Source organism: Heptranchias perlo, chromosome 21 (assembly GCF_035084215.1).
Source record: "Heptranchias perlo isolate sHepPer1 chromosome 21, sHepPer1.hap1, whole genome shotgun sequence".
NCBI lineage: Eukaryota > Metazoa > Chordata > Chondrichthyes > Hexanchiformes > Hexanchidae > Heptranchias > Heptranchias perlo.
The window spans coordinates 40007207-40024324 of NC_090345.1; the positions used below are offsets into that span (position 1 = coordinate 40007207).

General features: G+C 41.5%; 2 protein-coding genes across 8 annotated transcripts in view; one reads left to right on the plus strand and one right to left on the minus strand.

Annotated features, from left to right (window-relative positions):
• a1cf (apobec1 complementation factor) overlaps positions 1-2651 on the minus strand; it is a 44706-nt gene extending 42055 nt beyond the window's left edge. For 4 of the 6 annotated variants that reach the window (XM_068002569.1, XM_068002566.1, XM_068002565.1 and 1 more), the window contains exon 1: positions 2552-2651. The gene's annotated coding sequence lies outside the window, so the exon portion shown is untranslated. The remainder of the gene's footprint in view (positions 1-2551) is intronic. The other 2 variants (XM_068002568.1, XM_068002567.1) reach the window with 1 other exon arrangement.
• The window catches only part of asah2 (N-acylsphingosine amidohydrolase 2), a 206219-nt gene that overhangs the window by 144719 nt on the left and 44382 nt on the right, over positions 1-17118 (plus strand). The window lies entirely within an intron of this gene.

The window sequence follows — 17118 nt, forward strand, 5'->3', positions numbered from 1 at the left end:
AAAAATATTGACCTGATCAGAACTTACAATTCACCTGAAGAAGCTCTATGTAAATAACCAGTGTGCATGCACACATTATTGTTCACCTGTGCCTGCACCAATCTGCCTACTTTCATTATCTGTGGGAAGTCTTAATTGGCCTCCAAATTGGGGGGAAATAAAACAGATTCAGTACTGGGGCCAGAAGTTTGATCTTTATGACTGATCACAACATGTAATGGTCTTAAATCGGTATGTATGGTATAATTGCAGTCTTAGTTACTGCTGGGATTTGAATATGTGACCTTGTCCACCACAAAGTTTTGGACACTGTGCGTTGCCCCTGTTTTATAAGGACGTGCTACCAAAATATCGTGGTACAAGGCCTATAATTTATGCTGATAAGCAATTAATTAACTTTGATTGTCACAATCCAAACCAAAATGACAACTGGCTACACTGGTGACATTTCAGTTATTCAAGTAGTCCTTGTGGAAACTTCTTATCCACGGTTAGAATATAGTGTTCTCTCTTCCGCAGCTTTTTCTGTGCTCGGGTGGCCCTGGAGAAGGAGCGTGCAGTGTCCTCTGGTGCGCTTGAGGTCTCCTGCGGCCAGTGGGCACCGCAGGGACTGGAGTGTATGGTGGACATCGGTAATAATATTATTATTCAATTTGATAAGTTTCCCTTTTTTTTAATGGTTTGGTTCTCTATTCTTTGAAAGGGGGCACTTTTGTTTGATGACACTGGGGAAACCCAGTGTCTCCTTACCGTTCGATTAAAAGAGTAGAATATTGTGTCCAGTCTTTGGTGCCTTATGTAGGGATAATCTCAAGGCCATGGAGAGGATGCAGAAGAGGTTCACTAAGGTGACATGAGAGATGAGTAGCTTTGGTTGTGAGGAGAGGCTAGAGAAACTGGGGCTGTTTTTGTTTGTACAAAGAGGGTGAAGAGGAGATCAGATAAAGGTGTGCAAAATTTTGGGTTTTGAGAAAGTAAATCAGGATAACTATTTCCATTGGTCAGTCAGTTGGTAACTAGAAAGCATAAATTTAAAATCATCATCAAAGGGACAAAGGTTAAATATGTTTATGCAGAGGGTTATTGGGGCAGAGAATGTCCTGTCATAATCGAATAGCTGTTAAAAAGCAAATGAATAAATATCTGAAAAAATAATTAATTTAAAAGGGCATGGGAAATGTGATTAAGTCATAACTGTTTCAAACACAATGGGCCAAATGACCACCTTCCATGCTGTAAAATTCTATGATTATCAATATTTAATAGAAAGTAAGATTGTTTTTACGATAATAAACCGCGTATAAAATGTTCGGAGCCTAGAAATTACACTTTGCCATATTAAGTGATAGATGCTTAACCGGTTCATGATGTGCCTCCGTTCATTATTTTAACTGAGGCATTAAGTGGGTTAACACTCGAGTTAAATCGAGAGAAAGAGGAGTACCACCACAGAAACATGTCCTGTGTTCCTGCACTAATATCAACAACAGTGGTTTCCAGCGTTTAGTTTATTGGGGCGGGAGGAGTTAAGCAAAACATTTTCAGATGGAAGAAGGGAAGAATGAGACAGATAATTGGTCACTGCCGGTAACTCATTTCCCTTAGTTCCCCTGGGATTATTACTGGCTCCAGACCGTACTCTTTGGACCTTGGCTTATTGTCTAAAAGCTGCTTATCTACTGTATTTTAGTAAATAGGGCCAAAATGTCGTAACTACATTCAGTAGTTCTTTCCACCAGTCCTCCGCTCACCACATGATGTTAGACAGCCTTGTTGTTAAGAAGGGGTGAGATCCACCGTTCCCCCTTTCAACCTGGTAAGACTTCAGTGCAGTACCTGGTAAGGGGTAGGTTGCAATGGGCTGAGTGCTTCTCCTACACCTGCTGGCTTGGTCTGTTCTCTATCCTCTCTGATGCTCGTTGCCTCCTTGGTGAAGGCGCTCTCTGGAGAAGCCCGGTTACTGTTTGCACGCACAAGATGACTAGGTTTAGGTGTTTATCTTGTGCAGATCGATAGTAGCTTGTTTCAGACATGTTGACTTTAGCTTAAAAAGCCCATATGGTGGCGGAGGCCATTATACAACACAGTTAAATGGCACGACAGGCTTGCTAAAGCAGTTTCACATTTGAATGTAGGTTTGAACATCAAAACAACAGAATGGGACTATAAAAGGCTGATACCTTGATTTTAAGATGCTTATCTGATACTTCATGTGTGTAATACAATGGCTGCTCGATGTTTAGTTGCAATATGTTCTGGTTAGAGGCGTTTTCTTTACTCTAAACGAATCAATGTCCACTTTTCCTGCACACTCGGTCCTCCTGAAACTTTACTCAGTGCCCCAGCTAAGTTTGCAATGTCCCTGCCACCCCACCTGACTCTCAAATCTCAGTCCGGCTCCCTGAACATATTGTAGATTTCTTAACAAAAAATAAAATACTTCCTCACGCAGCCACAGCCTACCTGCGCCCTTTAAAAAAAAATCCTCTATAAACATTTCACCGCAGGTAACTGCTAACTTGCGAATTAATGACAAGCAAAAATGTAATACCTGAGCAATTTCAGAGATCAGCGCCCGGAAAAGTCCTCCTTGATTATGGTGCGTTTGCGACGTGTCACTGGTGTTATTCTGTAATCATCATATCAAAAATCCAAAGGTTCAGCTGAGCGACTGTTTAACAATCGGCTCAGGTTAAACTTTAACTCGCTCTATCTCCCCACAACGCAGCCTTTGCTCGGCTTGATTGGCAACTGGAAGGTTATTGTACAGAGGCAGAAGCGAGAGTCGTGCTGTGAGGGAGCAAGATTTTAAGGCTTGTCTTTCAAACCTTTTTAAAAAAAAAATATATAAATTATTGTTTTAGCATTGACCCGCTAATGAAAGGTATTTCCTTGTTTGCATGGTACATAGCACCTCTCAGCATTTTTTTAATGTTTTACCTGTGGTGGTTAACATTTTAAATTTCTTCCCACTAATTTTATTATATACTGGCAGGTTTCCCTTGGCGAATGCTGGTGGTGAATAGAAGGATAGGTGAAGGTGTGACATTGGATAAGTGTAATGTTCATAGGGAGGGTGTGCTATATGCAAGACTTTTCAGGTGTTACTAATGGATCTCACCTGGCATTGCTCATTGTGAGGCACAGGATACACTGCCTAGTAATAAGGGTATTTATGCCGGGGATGTGAGATTATACACCAGGGCCACTGCTTTGCAGTGACTGAGTAAGTCAAATTTCATTATTATTAAGTAATATTCTGGGATTTTGTGATAGATTGACCAATATTGCCCATTATTCCGTGCCAATTGTAAATAAATGGCCTTTATCTTCCATTTCCCTTTATCATCTATTTCCCAATCTATGTGTTTAACTTTTAGCCCTTCCCATGTTTAAAACTAAGAATACTAAGCAAGATGTACCAGTTGGAGTTACATATGTGGTATTCAGCAGTACCATGGCAGGGGGTGGGTTCTAGTGGTACTGGGGGTGGTCCTGGGCTTTGGTAGCACTGGGAGATGGCCCTGGGTTTGGAGAAACTGAGATGGGATTTCTAGAGCACGACAGCTCTGCCGGGGGCTGCTGGGGCTTCGTAACTTGTGAGGATGTCCTTAGCTCTAGTATTTGTGAAGGAGAACCTGGGCCTGACAGAACTGGGAAGTAGAATGGCATAGATGGGGACCTCCTGCCAACTCTCTGTACTCCAACTCTTTGAGAGACATATCGCCAATCCGACAGGAACAGGATGTCCCTCCTGGTCCCAATTCACTCCACCAAGATCTCCGTGGCTCTGTCTTAAAAACCTAGGGCCTGCCTTCCTCAACTATGAAAGCCATGTCAATGAAACTCCTGGAGATTGTTTTCCCTGTTTAGCCAAGAAAAATGCACTGTTCCTTTAAGCTGCTGCATGCCTTTAGGACCCGCAGTGGCATCCGATTTCTGGCCTCCAAAATGGGTGAGTTACCCTCGCCAAGCAATTGTGCTTGTAGATTGTCCAGAAAGTGCAAATGAGAATGAACCCAGAAAGTCAGCTGGATTTCTGTCTGGTTCAGGCAGTTGGCCACTAATCCTGTCCCATTCATTGGTTTTATACCAGCATGCAAAAACCAGCCCTGTTATTTCTAATGCCTGAACCACTGAGGAAGTTTCCTTCTAATGAAAACTTCAATATGGATTGTTTTAGGCCTTGGTAGGTATGTAAGCAATCAATGTGTATTGGACATATGGCATGTCTTGTCGGTACTTTGGTATAACGTGATGTGGAGATGCCGGTGATGGACTGGGGTTGACAATTGTAAACAATTTTACAACACCAAGTTATAGTCCAACAATTTTATTTTAAATTCACAAGCTTTCGGAGGCTTCCTCCTTCCTCCGGTGAATGTTGTGGAAATGAAATCCTCGAAATGAAATCGCATTTATAAATCACAGAACAATGCTTGGTGATTACAGACAGTCTTTTCAACTGCCCGTTGCCAAGGCAATCAGTGTGCAGACAGACAGGTGTTACCTACAAGGTCTCCGAATATACAAATCACCAAAAACAAAACCACAGAGATAGAGAGGTAGAAACATAGAAAAGACAGCAACTGACCCGTTATATTAAAAACAGATAACATTTGTTCGCTGGTGGGGTAACGTGTAGCGTGACATGAACCCAAGATCCCGGTTGAGGCCGTCCTCATGGGTGCGGAAATTGGCTATCAATTTCTGCTCGACGATTTTGCGTTGTCGTGTGTCTCGAAGGCCGCCTTGGAGTACGCTTACCCGAAGGTCGGTGGCTGAATGTCCTTGACTGCTGAAGTGTTCCCCGACTGGGAGGGAACCCTCCTGTTTGGTGATTGTTGCGCGGTGTCCGTTCATCCGTTGTCGCAGCGTCTGCATGGTCTCGCCAATGTACCATGCTCTGGGGCATCCTTTCCTGCAACGTATGAGGTAGACAACGTTGGCCAAGTCACAGGAGTATGAACCATGCACCTGGTGGGTGGTGTCCTCTCGTGTGATGGTGGTATCTGTGTCGATGATCTGGCATGTCTTGCAGAGGTTACCGTGGCAGGGTTGTGTGGTGTCGTGGACGCTGTTCTCCTGAAAGCTGGGTAATTTGCTGCGAACGATGGTCTGTTTGAGGTTGGGTGGCTGTTTAAAGGCGAGTAGTGGGGATGGCCATAGCGAGGTGTTCGTCGTCATTGATGAAATGTTGAAGGCTGCGGAGAACATGGCGTAGTTTCTCCGCTCCGGGGAAGTACTGGACAACAAAGGGTACTCTGTTGGTTGCGTCCCGTGTTAGTCTCCTGAGGAGGTCTATGCGATTTTTCGCTGTGGCCCGTCGGAACTGTCGATCGATGAGTCAAGCGTCATATCCCGTTCTTACTAGGGCGTCTTTCAGCGTCTGTAGGTGTCCATCGCGTTCCTCCTCGTCTGAGCAGACCCTGTGTATTCGCAGGGCCTGTCCACAGGGGATGGCCTCTTTGACGTGGTTAGGGTGGAAGCTGGAAAAGTGGAGCATCGTGAGGTTGTCCGTGGGCTTGCGGTAGAGTGAGGTGCTGAGGTGCCCGTCTTTGATGGAGATTCGTGTGTCCAAGAAAGAAACTGATTCTGAGGAGTAGTCCATGGTGAGCTTAATGGTGGGATGGAACTTGTTGATGTTATCGTGTAGTCTCTTTAGTGATTCCTCGCCGTGGGTCCATAGAAAGAAAATGTCGTCGATGTATCTGGTGTATAGTGTTGGTTGGAGGTCCTGTGCAGTGAAGAGGTCCTGCTCGAACTTGTGCATGAAAACGTTGGCGTATTGGGGTGCGAATTTGGTCCCTTCGGGTAAGCGTACTCCAAGGCGGCCTTCGAGACACACGACAACGCAAAATCGTCGAGCAGAAATTGATAGCCAATTTCCGCACCCATGAGGACGGCCTCAACTGGGATCTTGGGTTCATGTCACGCTACACGTTACCCCACCAGCGAACAAATGTTATCTGTTTTTAATATAACGGGTCAGTTGCTGTCTTTTCTATGTTTCTACCTCTCTATCTCTGTGGTTTTGTTTTTGGTGATTTGTATATTCGGAGACCTTGTAGGTAACACCTGTCTGTCTGCACACTGATTGCCTTGGCAACGGGCAGTTGAAAAGACTGTCTGTAATCACCAAGCATTGTTCTGTGATTTATAAATGCGATTTCATTTCGAGGATTTCATTTCCACAACATTCACCTGAGGAAGGAGGAAGCCTCCGAAAGCTTGTGAATTTAAAATAAAATTGCTGGACTATAACTTGGTGTTGTAAAATTGTTTACAATTGGTATAACGTATTTGATCTAAAGCCTGTCTTTGGTATCCCAGGAACATTTATAACATATGGGGTTTTCATTAAGGATTTTGGTTCCCTGTTTGGCACGGCCTATTCCATGTCGAATTCATTGCATTTCATCAGGGAATCATTCAAAAGATTTTGTTTTTTAAAAAAACTACAAAGATTTTGGATCATTTTTATCGAAATAGTTTCTGTACTGTGTTAGCCAAGTACTACACTACTAGTCACTTGTCATGTATCCTCTGCTTCTGTGTAACTATCCTATTTGTGACTAAAGTTAACTTACTAGTTTTAATCTGAACTCTATGGTCTGGCAGTGAGGTATTTGCTGCCTTAAAACTGGATGGAAGCTTGTGATGGGCAACCCATACAATCGCTGGTGCAAAATACCAAAGTAAAAGAGTAATGGTTCGTCCTGTGGAATGGCATCCCATTCACATCACGCATAAGGGAGCAAGTTTCAATTCATAGGAGACGCGAGTTTGCTTATGGAAACTGCCTTTTTGCTGTGTTGAGAGAGCCTGAAATAAAAGAAAGAAAGATTTGCATTTATATAGCGTCTTTCACAACTTCAGGACATCCCATAGTGCTTTTCAGCCAATGAAGTGCTTTTAAAGTGCAGTCACTGTTGAAATGTAATATCTTAGCTCAACTGGTAGAATTCCCGCTTCTGGGTCTTCTAGGATTGTGAGTTCAAGGTGCATAATCTGGACTCCAGTGCAGTACTGCTGACTAACAGAGTGCTACACGTTTGAAAGCGGTGTCCTTTGGTTGAAATGTTAACCTGAGACCCTATCTGCCTGGTCACTTAACACCACTGTACTGCAAATTTACCAATTGTCACTGCTCTTTGAAGTCTTTTGTTGTATGTGAAATACTTGAGATGTTATAAGGTGCTATATAAATTGTAAGCCTCTATAAGCTTGATGTGCTATTTTTAAAAAAAATGTTGTTGGGTAGTCTTGTCAAAAGGCTGAAGTTCAAAATTATTTATGTTTGCAGAAAGATATTCTAAGGTTCAAACTTTTGTTTGCTGACCTTAATCTCTTGTTCTCCATGTAAGATAAAGCCCACCTTCCGTCCAATATTATCGCTATAATTCGTAAAAATGCTGATCTGTGCTAGGTGGCCGTTCCATGAGTGACATCTGCACGCTGGTACCTTGCCCAAGGTGCCGTTCTTCATGTGTAAACCTAGACTTCGAACATTGGTAAATAATTGTATGGCGCATTACATCTGAGCTTAATCCTGTACACACAGGCATTTTCCAGCAGAGATCACTGGAGAGCAGAAACCACACTTTTTTTCTCCCCAAAACCCCCATCCACAGGCACTGAGGCCAACTGTAGCACCCTTACCTGTATCCTAGTTGGAATCAGTTGACTCAGGGGTAGAATCTGGCACTTCCCTTGTTTGTGTGCCTGGAGTTTTATAAAAGGAGGCATAGAATACAATAGCAGAGGTTATGTTAAATGGTTAGACCACAGTTAAGGTACTATGTACAGTTTTGGGCATTCCATTATGGAAAGGACATTAAAGCCACTGAGAGTCTACCACATAGATTCACCAAGGTGATACCAGGAATGAGAAACCATAATTATGAGGAGATACTAGTTGGGGAGTCAGTGACAAGTGGTCGTTCATTTATAATTGTCATTTGAGAGCGAGGAGAGAGATTAGGAGAAATGTCTTTACATAGAGTTGTTGGAGCATGGAATGCTTTGCCAGAGGAAGAAGTTTAGTCAGCGATCACTGCACGTTTTAAGAGAAACTTGGATAAATATTTGCAGCAGAGTGCAATGCAGGGCTTTGAGGAGACAGCATGGCAGTGGGGATTAGTTTGTTTTGCTCTAGCTAAGAGCTAGCACAGACATGATGAGCTGAATGACCTCCTTCTGTGCTGTTGACTTCTATGGTTCTGTGCGTTGAAGGTTTCTTTTTGGTACATTCAAAAAGGGAAAAACGTCTTGTTGGAGAGCAATCCTCATTTGCAGTATCGTAGGCCTTGATGATCAATATTCCCATTAATGCAACACTAGTTATGCAAAACAATCCATAACTGAGAGTGAAAAAAACTCTCACAGAATTCCAAATGAAAAGATTGATCTTAATCCAGACACAGTGGTTATGGCACCTCTAGTTTTAAACTAAGTGTGTATATCCAATACCATGTGGGGTCTCCAAACCTACTCCCTACAGGAGAAATTCAAATGTAAATTCAAATCTGTGAAGAGATCCTCTCGCTGTCCCTCATTAGACGGTGAAGGCCCAAGATCTTGGATGCCAACGTAGGCTTGGAAATTTTGTGGATTTTTCTACTTTCTGTGGCACAGTGCTTCTGTTTGCTTACTGGATGTGCAATTCTACAATGTCTATAAGGTTTTCAAGGGTGAACATAGTTTTTAGAAACTGGAATCATGCACAGCAATCTGGGACCCATCTGTGTTCCCTGAAGTTGTTTGTTTATTTACGTGGCTATGCCTAGACTGATGTAAGGCTCTGACATCAGTTGAGGTGCCTCGGGGAATCCTGACTGTTTGATTATCTTCATCAATTCAACTGACCGCTGTTTTACAGCCCTCTCCTTTTTAAGAGACTAACTAACTCTGCAGATCCGTGGTTTATGGAAGCACCACTGACACTAGGGCTCGGTTTTTCAAAATCTTCAATGCTTTAATGCCAGGAGTGCTGCCATTTATCTTTTATTAGATTTTGCTTTGAACAGTACCAACCTTGCAATACCAGGCTTTGACCATCAGTCTCCTCTTGCTTAAGTACTCACCGAGTCCCTGTCTGAAAATTGGGTACAGGTTACAATTTTTGTAGGATCAGATCACTCATTTGGAAGAGTGAAGGTAAAAGCTAGTTTTATATGGCAGACTCAAACCAAATTATTTTTAGAGTAACATATTGTATGAATGGTATTCATAGGGTAAAACATCACCATCTTAACTATGATTTCAAAGTGAATTACTCAGATTTTTATATGTCTCATTGTCAAGAATGTACCAAGGACAAATGTGAGAAACCCTTGGACAGATCTCCATCAGCCCTGTGAGAGAGGACGGACAGAGGTATCAAAGTTTTCCTTTTATTCAGGATAACTTGTACCTATCCTCATATAGTAAAGGGCAAGAGCCCTGTGTCCCATCTCTTTGTCTTACCTAACCAGTTGGAAAGTGGATATATATCCAGATACACCCCCAGGTTAGAAAAAAAGGCTTTGATGGTTTTTGTTCACCAACAAAAGCAATCCAGTTTCCAAGAACTATGTCCACTACTGAACTTTTTATACTTTGCAGTGTATTATATGCCTAGCCTTTCCAACCTAAAAACCTTGAACCTTCAACATCAGAGGCAGAGTAGGAGGATCTCTTCATAGATTTGTGAAGCCATGTGACAATACCAACACAGGCACTTTGTTAAAGGTGACCATCTGACATGGACAATCTGCATTTCATAGAAAGTCTCCCAATGTTCTGAAACTGCTTAATCAGCACTGCCTGAGAATACAGTCTAGTGCAAATACTTTCAATTTAAATAATTTTTTCATAAGCAATTAAAGTTCCAATAGACTAGAAGAGACAAAGTTTCTATGACTTCTATGACCAAGATTCTATTTTGTTATGAAAGATTTGGAGAACTGATTTAATTCTATACCTAAAAAGGTTATGCAGGTTCCTCAAAACAGAAAAAATTCAAATCACCATATTTCCCCGAATTAGGATCCGTAGGCTCGATACTACATATTAATAGCATCATAACCACCCTACACAATAAATCTATATTCAGTGGGAGAACTATCTTTACAGCATATACTTCAACTCCTAAAAGTTTTCTCACAGTACTTTGCACTAATAGCAACAACTTCGCCATTCCAAAATCAACACTTCTCATCCTATCTAGAGGATTGGCTAGCTTAAGCTCTGATGCAGGAGGTTTCCAAGGCAGCTCTTGAATACAATCTAATTTTCTGTGTTGGGATCAGTCTTTAATACATTTGAACAAATCTCAATTACAGTCAAGCAGCTGACTTTATAATACACATTTTATCATGGGATCTTGTCCATTTATCAGGACAGCTAAATTCCAGAAGCTTAGGATCTTGGGTTTAACAACAGCTTCTGTTTTCAGGATCCCATATGTCCATCTCTTCATGGGATCACTAAAACTCAATCTCCTTTCTCAGTGGTTGTACCTAAGTCACTTGTATCATAAAAGGTGTTAATAGATCACTAGTCTCTGTTAGTTTTGGCTTGGCAGTTTCATTTGCTGGGAAGTTTTCATTTGGTAAAAGTTGGTCTTCAACAGTTTTCTTGAGATATAATAAACTTTATTAGAAACCTAGTATATTACTGAAGATAGTAGATAACTTACAGTTCATATAGTCTTTTTTGAGTGACTAACCTCGATATAATATGTCATAACATTAAAGCTCATGGAATTGAAGGCAAATTATTAACCTGGTTAGGAGTCAAGAGAATAGAGATAATGGGTATGTTCTGAAATTGGAAAGATGTGACAAGTGGTGTCCCACAAGGATCTGTGCTGGGGCCTCAACTATTCACTATATTTATTAATGACTTAGATAACACAATAGAGAGCCATATATCCAAGTTTGCCGATGAAACAAAGATTAGTGGCATAATAACTAGTGAAGATGGGAGCATAACATTATAAAGAGACATTGATAGATTAAGTGAGTGGGCAAAACTGTGGCAGATGGGTTTCAATGCAGGTAAGTGTGAGGTCATCCATTTTGGATCAAAAAAGGATAGATCCGAGTATTTTTTAAATGGTGGAAAGCTAGGAACAATGGAGGTCCAAAGAGATTTAGGGATCTGTACACAGATCACTACAAAAGGTAAAATGAACATATAAACCTTACTGACGTATTATGAGGCAATACAAATAATAATTTCCAAAAACTGCTATTTGGTCCACTATGTGTAATAAACCTATTGAGATTATATAATGTGTTTTGCTTTATAAATGCTTTACACTTTGACAGCTTTGCAATATATGTGTATTGTTCTGTGTGGCCACTTTAGAAAAGGTTGGAATCCAATACTTTTGTGGAGAAAGTAACTTACTTTTGAAGTGGAATAAGTCAAGCCACCTTCAACACAAAAAATATTGATCAAATCAAAACTAAAAGGACATAAAAGCAACACGTGATGGAAAATTCCACAATCTCACACAGGAGGGTCAAGAGGAATGGGGCTTCAGTCTTTCAGTTGATTTCATGCGTGACAAATGATTTTGGATAAAGAATGTTAATACATCAGATTTCTGAAAATTCCCTAAACTCTACTGACAAGCATGTTGTAGAAGTATGACAATTACTGTTGTGTTTCAGTCAACGTGCTAGCTCTCTTAGCTAAAGTGCGCAAGCTTGGTTCAGTTGCAGGTTAGGAGGTAATGGGTTCCAGTCTGATGCCAGGAATTGAGTAAATGATTTAGTGCAGAATTAGATTAGAGTGCCAGATTAGATGCTACTGCAATACTGGAGATGTTGTCCTTCAGATGTGACAGCAGATTTTCCTCCGCCTTGTTCCTAGGGGCACAGTACAGGATATTTGGAGAACTATGATGCCCCCTTTGTATGCCGTGGGGATCTCTGGGGTTTTCCTTGAGTGGGGGCAGAGTGCTTGCTCCTGGAACAGATGCACGCATGCAAATTTTAATGAGGTGGGAAGGGCCTAATATCACCACCTGCCTCATTTTTCTCTCCAAAAGTGAGGTAAGTTGCCTGTTTGAAAGGGTATCCAGAAGTAGTAGGTGGGGGGAGAGGGGGAAATTGGGGTTGTGGTGTTAAATTGAGGCCATGTTTGCCTGTTAGAGTCAAAGAAGGTGGGAAATTCTCCCTGTATCCTGGCTGACATTCTTCACTTAACCAATGCCCCTAAAAATGATGATTAATTGGTTTTTATCCCATTGCTTTTTATGAGATCCGACCAGTGTAGAATGAGTACATTAATTCTCGGGATGTTGGCGTTGCTGGTGAGGTAGGGTCAGCATTTGCTGCCCTGAGGTGTTGGGCCACTTCTTGAACCACTGCAGTCTGGTTGGTGTTTGTAGCAGTTTGATACAACAGAATGGCTTGTGGGGTCACTTCAGTGGGCAGTTAAGAGTCAAGCACATTGTTGTGGGACTAGAGTCACCTATTGGCCAGATCGGGTAAGGACGGCAGGTTTCCTTCCCTAAAGAACATTAGTTTTTACAGCTGTCTGACAGATTCATAGTCACTTTTACTGATACCAGCTTTTCATTTCCAGATTTTTAAAAAACTGAATTCAAATTCTCAAACTGCCAGGGTGGGATTTGAACTCACGTTCTCTGGATTATTAGTCCAGCCCTCTAAATTACTACTATTACTAGTCCAATAACATAACCACTATGCTAGCATGCTGCGTTTGTCAACATAACAGTCACTGACCTCCAAAAAGTGTAACATATTTTGAGACATTGATAAGATGCTAAATTAATGTAAGGATTTCTTTTCAAATTTGTTTTCCTTGCCACTTTTTAACCACATTAGCCATTTTTGGGGGATAGGGGAGGGCTTGTTTCTGTTTTAAATATTATTAAAAATGAGAGTGGGCATTAAAAATAATTGATCAATTTTTGTGATGATCACAGATTAATTTGAAAGATTTGCTCATTGTGCAAAAATTGAAGCTAGCTTTCCACACATAGAAAGTGCTTCCTTACAGGGTTAATATCTTTAAGTGTTTTTGTGTCATGGTGTGAGGTAGTGGAAATGAGACGAAAAGAAATTTCTTCTCTTTGGTCTTAGTGATCGGATAACGCTTTAAACTGAAATCTCTGAGTGTTGACAACATTAAACAGCCCCGCTAACATTGAGTCTCTCACGGAACCAAGTGATCGTTAACTGGACAGGCGGAGTTTCAATTGGATCTTTGGAATAGTGCAAGGCAAAGCTACAGTGTCGGCTCTGCTCTGTTTTCAGCAGAGCTCTTTGCGTGCAGACTTGCACACTTTGCTAACTGTGTTCAAATGCTCCTAAAAGTTGGCGAGGAGCCGACAGTCCAATTGCTTAAATTAGAAAGTTAAAGGCCATCCATGGGGACTTCAAAATGAAAATTGGTTATTTTTTTGCCATGACTGCAGTGGGTTTTTTTCCAAAAATATACTTTATTCATAAAATTTGCAACAATATATATAATACAGTTGTCATATCACATTTCAAATGTACACAATACAGATTATACAATTTACAGGTTACATCAAGTACAGTTTAAATATTCCAACAATACAGTTACACATTGTACATAATTACAGTTCATGACACTCTAGGGTGCCTCATTGCAATACAATCAATACAGCTTATTGATTACAGATTCATTACAGATTCATTACATTTCATTACATAAATTTGAATTTTACATTCTGCCCGAGGGGGCTTTTCCCTGATTGCAGCCCCTCGGTATACAATGGCGGGAAGGCTCTAAATGGTTGCCTTTCCCCACAGAGCCTTTGCGGCGGCCGCACCCAGCCTCAGTGCATCCCTGAGCATGTAATCCTGGACCTTGGAATGTGCCTGTCTGCAACACTCGATCGAGGACAGCTCCTTGCACTGGAAGACCAGCAAGTTTCGGGCAGACCAAAGGGCGTCTTTCACCGAGTTGATGGTCTTCCAGCAGCAGTTGATGTCTGTCTCGGTGTGCGTCCCTGGGAACAGCACGTAGAGTACAGAATCCTGTGTTACGGAACTGCTCGGGACGAACCTGGACAGATACCACTGACTGCAGTAGTTATTTTTTTCAAAAAATATACTTTATTCATAAAATTTGCAGCAATACGTACAATACAGTTGTCATATCACATTCCAAACGTACACAATACAGATTATACAATTTGCAGGTTACATCAAGTACAGTTCAAATGATTCCAACAATACAGTTGCACATTGTACATAATTACAGTTCATGACACTCTAGGGTGCCTCATTGCATTACAATCAATACAGATTATTGATTACAGATTCATTACAGATTCATTACAGGTACATTACATCAATTTGAATTTTACATTCTGCCTGAGGGGGTTTTTTCCCTGATTGCATCCCCTCAGTATTCAATGGCGGGAAGGCTCTAAACGGTTGCCTTTCCCCACAGGACCTTTGCGGCGGCTGCACCCAACTTCAGTGCATCTCTGAGCATGTAGACCTGGACCTTGGAATGTGCCAGTCTGCAACACTCGGTCGAGGACAGCTCCTTGCACTGGAAGACCAGCAAGTTTCGGGCAGACCAAAGGGCGTCTTTCACCGAGTTGATGGTCTTCCAGCAACAGTTGATGTCTGTCTCGGTGTACATTCCTGGGAACAGCCCGTAGAGCACAGAGTCCTGTGTTACGGAACTGCTCGGGATGAACCTGGACAGATACCACTGCATCTCTCCAGACCTTCTTGCAAAGGCACGTTCCAGAAGGAGATGGGTGACGGTCTCGTCTCCACCGCAGCTTCCTCGGGGACAGCGCGCGGTGGCGCTGAGACTCTGGGAGTGCATGGAGGATCTGACGGGAAGGGCCCTTCTCACCATCAGCCAAGCTAGGTCTTGGTGCTTGTTTGAAAGCTCTGGCGATGAGGCGTTCTGCCAAATGACTTTGACAGTCTGCTCGGGGAACCATCCGACAGGATCCACCATCTCCTTTTTCCTCGGGGTCTTGAGGACGTTATGTGCGGACCACTTGCTGATCGCCTTGTGGTCAAAGGTGTTTTTCTGCACAAACTTTTCCACGAAGGACAGGTGGGGTGGAACAGTCCAACTGGATGGAGCGTTCCGTGGCAGCGTGGCCAGGCCCATCCGTCTCAACACCGGGGACAGGTAGAACCTCAGCACGTAGTGACACTTTATGTTTGCGTAACGAGGGTCTACGCACAGCTTGATGCAGCCGCACACAAAGGTGGCCATCAGGATGAGGGCCGCGTTGGGCACGCCTTTCCCCCCTTTCAGTAGTTAGCCTTCACTGGCTGTAGTATAACTAACGGTTGTGAGACTGTCTCTGATGTCAAATGTGTATTAATACCCTTTTTGTACAACATGCTTTACAGTTAGTAGAACTTAAAAGGATAAGGAAAGAAAAATGTGAAAAGCACTATTTTGAAACTTGTTGAGAGCTCTGGTAACTTACTGAGGATTTTCTTGAACCTATGGGACACTTACGAACATTGAATCAGAGGGCGTGGACCATTATCATACAGGGGCTGAACTGTAAGTAAATTATGTTAATACATCAAGTGACCTGTCCTCTATTAATAAGGTCATGTGTCATAATGTCAACTAAGTTTTGGAATCGATGTTGAGTTCTGGTTATTATTTTGCTGTATAAAGTGCAGAAGTTGACCTTGGAATGGAGGTTAGATTATATCAAGCTATTTTAAATTGGTCAAAAATAATGTTGTCTTTCTATTTCTCAACCAATTTTATTATGCTTATGATTTAGTTTCTGCTTTGTTTGTTATCAGTTATCCTTGGAACTGTTTATATTGATTGAATCTATGACTTTATTGTAGAAAAATTATGCATTAGGCATTGTGAGATACAGGTTGATGGTTACTTTCTTGTGTCCTATATTGGGGTAGCCACATTGTGTCATTATACCTGTACAATATACCAAGTCTCTGCTCATTAGTCTAATGAGTATAATAAAAAAAAAGTTAAGGATGAGAATAGAAGTTTTGGTGTATTGAAGTGCATTCTTCTAGTTTAACATTCCAGCCTTAGTACCCAACTGCAATGGGTAAACGGAGTTGAAAGCAACGAATCTTAACAATTTGGATCATCTACAAACTGGTTCTTGCATCATTATGGTTTGACTGGATACTGACTTTCTATTCTATTTGTCATTGCAAACCTTACATAGGAGCACAGATATGTACAGGACTGGATGACACCACTGCAGTCACCTGCCCAGTTCAAAGCTCAAGAAAATAACAAACTCTATCCCTCATGTCCCTCAATTGCAGCCTCTATTGACTATCTATGCAGTTTCCTTTTGAGTTACCAAAATGATTCAACTCCATTGCTTACTAAAGGCAGTCTGTCCCAAATATTCTCCACCCTCTAGTTGTAAAGTAGTTAAATCTAAACTAGCTGTTCACCTTCCATAAATAGTGAAGTAGTCCAAAGGTTTCTCAATCAGTGATGAAATTCAATGAATGATTACCTTAGTGTAAAAATTGCCTCTGAGACACCATATAAAACCAGACCCCTTCACTGTAAAGGGTAAACACCTTGTAAATGTTATTGATATTGAAGCTTGAGGAACCTATAAAAAAATTATAAAGGCAAAAATACCATATCGATACTTGAGTGCACTGCAGAGCCTGTCTACAATCTTGTGTTCATTGTTTTTATAAATGCTGTTAAAGCAGAATTTTATCTTTCAGGAAAATCTGATGGAAAATGTTGAAGAGAAAAAAAAACACATTAGCATCTTCTGTACAGTTGAGTTTTGATGCTTAGGAGGTTGATTTGTTTTGTATAAGAATCCTGCAAGACCTCGGGTTCCTGGGGTCAGTTTGATTGCAGTCCTATCATTTTCGTAGAAGATATTTTTGACCATCTTCAAAATGGTTCAAAAATGTAGCTGTTATAAAAATTCTAATGGATTTCGTTCAGTTGGAAATTCTGAACTGGCGGAGGGAGGGGATATTGTTTTGAAGGACAAGCCCTTTATACATTCTGTGAGATGGCTAAATGGCTTGTTGTTGAAGATGTTCAGTTTAAAATTAAATGAAAAGAACTGAAGACCGATATTGTACCTATACATAATCCAAGTAAATCTGG